Consider the following 4,863-nt stretch of genomic DNA (forward strand, 5'->3'; position numbering starts at 1 on the left):
TAAATGAACAATGTACAATGGCTAAACTTTATTATTGCAGGCAAATATATATTTTATGCACATGGAGACATATAGTAGTGTACCACCAGCGTTTTGATAATAAAAAAATAGCCACACATATCCATCCTGATTGTGGTTCTTTGTCTCTCTGAAAAGTGAAACCAGTTTGGGTGAAGCCACTAGTGGCATCTGTCAAAACTTCTCCAGCTCGTCCTTGCATGACAGGCTCCTTTTGGAGGACTGCACTGGGACTGAGGTTCCCCCCTCCAGGTCCACTGGGCCCTGATCAGAATCTCACAGGAACATTTGGTTTTAACATGGCAAAAAACGCAGATTAATCAAATAAATCTGTATTTCTTGGCTTCGGCTGCTGGGATGCACTTAACACATAAAGTTGAGACAAAGAACTGAGTTTTTTTTTTTTTATTGGCACGAATGTGAATGTTAAGAATCAAAACAACATGATATTGTTATTGTCTGGTCTCGGTTAATATGTTAAAAAGATTTGAGCGCCAAGGCAAAAGAAAAACAATCTGCCAGGAACTGCCAGAAACGAGAAAAAGAGATCTGTTAGCAGTTTGCTACAAGCCATCAGGTATATGAAGGTACTCTGGTCAGATGAGTCCAAAATGAATAGGAATCCGCTTTGTTTGTCATGTTTGTGCGCACAAACAAGAAATTTTGACATCAACTTTGCTCACAATTAAGACATTTTTAAGAGGAAGACAAGGCTGAACTGGTGCAAATATGCATGCTATCAGTCTGCACAGCAAATTCGGAAGTGTCAGATTTCCAGTGCAAGTGTTGTACGTTAAAAATACGGCATCAATCCATCACTTGTTGACGCTAATTCAACAACGAGTGTGGCTCTTTTTCACTCACAAGGTCTGAAAATGTATGACTTTGATGACATTTTAAAGCCTCCTGTTGATCTTAAAATCCTAGAAAAACAAGGAATTCAAGTGCCTTTCTCAGACTCACCATTGTTTGGTTCTGTAGTACAAGTAACAGGTGACAACCTGGGATTACATGGACTGTTTGGTTTTGTTGAGTCCTTCAGCGCTACATACTTCTGCAGATTTTGTTTGACAAGTAAGGATGAGTCACAGTCTGTCTTTACTGAAGATGAGGCTTGTATGGTATTTCGTACAAAAGAAATGCATGCAGAACATTGTGCAGCTCTACAGGAAAATCCTTTGTTGACTTCAATATTTGGTGTCAAAAAAAACATGATTACTCAATACATTGCAATTTTTTCACACTTCTGACAATTATGCTGTGGACCTAATGCATGATTTACTTGAAGGTGTAGTACAATACAAACTCAAACTTGTCTTTCATTACCTTGTCAACCAGAAATACATTTCTTTGGAATTGTTGTCACACAGGATTCAAAGTTTCAACTATGGTTATATTGAGAGGAAAAATAGACCTAGTGGGTTCAAAATGGATGAGGCTAGCAACAGTCTCCCAACATTGTGCCACATTGTCATATTGTGTGATTTCTTTCATTTATTTATTTATTGCAAACCAGTGCTGATTTATGTGTTGAGCTTGTTTGAAATAAAAGTACATTTAAAATTCTACTTGTGTTACATCTAATGTTTTTAAGTGAATTTGGGCATTATAGACCGCCATTATTTTTAATAAAGTTTTATTTGCTCTACTGGGTTTTATTTTGTAGTGAATTGACAGAAAAGTGGGTAATGAGAGAAGGGGAAGACTGGGAAGCGAACCCACGACAGCTGCATTGAAAACTAGAGCCTTCATATGTGGGTTGTGCTTAACCCCTGGGCCATCACAACACACCTTGCCAATAGAATTTTAAAACTCAGATTTCTACGTTGTTCTATTCTTTACACTGTTCTGTCTTAGATTAACACATTTATAGTGTTAACTTTTGACAATATAAACTAGTTTGTGGGTAAATTAACACTGAAGTGTATTTGATTTCAACTACTGAGTGTTGATTCAACTCTATCACAAATAAAACTTTCAAAAGTGTATCTTCTACACCATCCAGAGTGGACACTTTAAAAGTGTTGAATTTAACTCTGTAGGAGTTGATGGAACACTTCTAAATTTGCTGTGTGGGCACCCTGACGTTTAATTGTTCATCAGAGAAACAGAGGGAGCTCTGTGGCACCAACATGAAGGTAAAAAGTCAAAACAGTTTGTGTCCAGGATGTGTGGGATCTGGGAAATCACCAGATGAAATAGGAGACTAACAATTAGGCTGGGACAATCCATGTCTTCAGCAGATAAAGGAAGACTAGACGATAACATAAAAAAAGCATATGTTTTGTGCTGTATTGGGAATCTGTGGCAAAGAATCTGAGCTTGAGCTATTACTTAAAGAAAACTGGACAAAAAAATGAAAGCCTCTCGATGGGTAAAGATGGTAGAAACATAACCCCAAAAGACCTGTAATTCCAGGTCAGCTGTGCAACTCTGTACTTTTTGAGATGTGTGCAAACATATTACCACTTACTGCGCCTACAGTTGCTTTTTTTTTTCTTGCCAACACAGTTTACTGCTCAATTTTTGTAATCTTTCAAGATCAGGCCTTTATAGTGTGTGTGGGTGAGCGACAAGTGAGGAGGTGAAGGAGCATAGAGGCGCCTAATCAGTGTCTGTTATTAATCTTATCATTTACACATGGGGAGACAGCTGTTAAGTGAAGAAAATGCCCATGAGGAATTATTTTTCCACCAAAGTTTGGCGCCCCCTCTAGCGGCACCCACATGCGTCGTGTATAGTGCATACCAACTTTTTGTGCCACCGATTCCAGGACTCAGTAGGATTGAATGCAAATTCTCACCACCTTGTCCTGATGCTGATTTGATCAAATGCTCATAGCCATCCGTCTTTTCCTTTCACCTTACAGTTGTTCAAATCCACAAAGAAATTTAGATTTGTCTATCACAAAATGTGAAAACGCTAATCAGATGTGAATACTTTTGCAAGGTACCATCTGAGCTAGCTACACGTCTCCCCCTATTACTGCGTGTCCTTAATTCTTCTCGTCTTCCTGCGTCGCATTTCTTTGCCCCATTTTCTTGAGTTTTTTTTTTTTTTCCCCGGCACTTGGAGATAAGATCTAGCCCCTCTGGAGCCCGTCTTAAAGATTCCCACTGTCACCTCAGCTTATTGCTGCCTTCTGGGTTGCGCGGCACAAACACAAATACGCTCATGTACACACATGGCCTCCCACTAATAACAGGGGCAGGGAGACGCAGCCCGGATTCAGGGACTTGTAAACACACTTTCGTTCTCCCAACAATTCTCTTTGATCTTCAGCAAACAAAACAGTTTGCCTGACGCGTTCGCCGCTTTCCGTCTCTGAACTTGAACCCGCCGCAGTGCACTTCTCCCACTTCGATTTCCCAGCCCATAAATAAAGCACACTTTGGTTTTTCCCTGACTGTGGCGCTCTCCGCCGTACCGATAGCAGCGCCACGTCGGTCACATCCATTAACTCAGCGGCGTTCAAACAAGTTCTGCTCAAACGTTTCTGCAGGCTGCATGTTTACATCTCAAAGAAATCCGTTTTGCATATGGGTTTTATTTATAGCAACACAGGGTGTGCTCCTTATGCTTTCCATAAGGATTTAGTGAATTATTATAACTCAAATCTCTGCATAGCTCCACAGTGGCTGCTCCTCTTAAGAGGCGAGTTCAAGCCCAAGTTAGGGCTCCCACTTCCTGTGTTCACAGAAAGAGAAGCGGAGAAAAAAAAAAAAGAAAGAAAAAAGAAATCCTGCCCTTCAGTTTCTGGATCCCATGGTCCATAATGATCTGATCTCTGTCTCCCATAGGCGGGCCGTTGCTGTGGCAACCTGATGACGCTCTGAGGCAGGATCAGGAGGCGAGGGAAGGAGGGAGGGAAGAGGGGCAGGCAGATGAAGGAAACGGCAGCCGCACCAAAGATGGGTTGGGTTTGAGCAGATGACTCACACGGAGAAATAAATATAGAACATAAACGAAGAGTGAGGGAAAGAGAGAAAGCATTTGCCGTCTTTGCTTTGACCTTCCTATATATTTTGTGAAGGATGGTTGGCTATGTTTGTGTTCATCCACATAAATAAAATAATTTTGATTCCCTCTTGACATCACTAATAGGTTGAATATTTGATTTTGTGTGTATGTAATATATATTAATTTTACCATTGGATGGCAGTTGTGGTAAGTAAACCATGAAAACAAGTTTTCATTGTTTAATTAAATAAAAATATTTTTAACTGAATATGTGCCACTGATTCTTGGAGTTAAAAGCAGTTAGAAATTTATCACTGCACCATTTAAAAAATATATTTTTAACAGTTTGAAGCAAGAAGTTTACATACACTGAATAAAAAGACATAGACATAGTTTTTTTTCTCCCCTCAATTCCTGCAGTTAAATAAGGAAATATTCCAATTTGCTGGAGGAATTTTGTTTTGTAGTTTTAACAATAAAACAATGAAGCGACAGGTTTACTAACTGAGGCTCTTCTTAACTCAACTTGACTTATTTGACAGGACAATAAAGGTCAAGAAGGTCAAATTAAAAGTTGGAAATACAATTAGATTGCACGCAGAAGTCAGAATTTGGTATCAGAAAAACATTATGACATTGGATTGTATGAAAAAAAACCCTCTTTTGATACCTTTTACCTGTTTCAGGTATAAAAAATAAATCTTATTAATAACAGTCTTATTATTTTTTGTTAACTACCAGAGTAATGGATAAGATAAGAAAAGCAAAAAACCTGAGTGAGTGTGATAATCCACAAGGAAACCTGTACTCATATGGACTGAAATGCCACTCAGCAAAAAAGAAGCAATTATTCCAAAACAGTAAAAAGACCTGCTATGCTTTCAA

The sequence above is a fragment of the Poecilia latipinna genome, unplaced genomic scaffold, assembly GCF_001443285.1.
Source record: "Poecilia latipinna isolate Pla-1442-1.1 unplaced genomic scaffold, P_latipinna-1.0 Scaffold857, whole genome shotgun sequence".
NCBI lineage: Eukaryota > Metazoa > Chordata > Actinopteri > Cyprinodontiformes > Poeciliidae > Poecilia > Poecilia latipinna.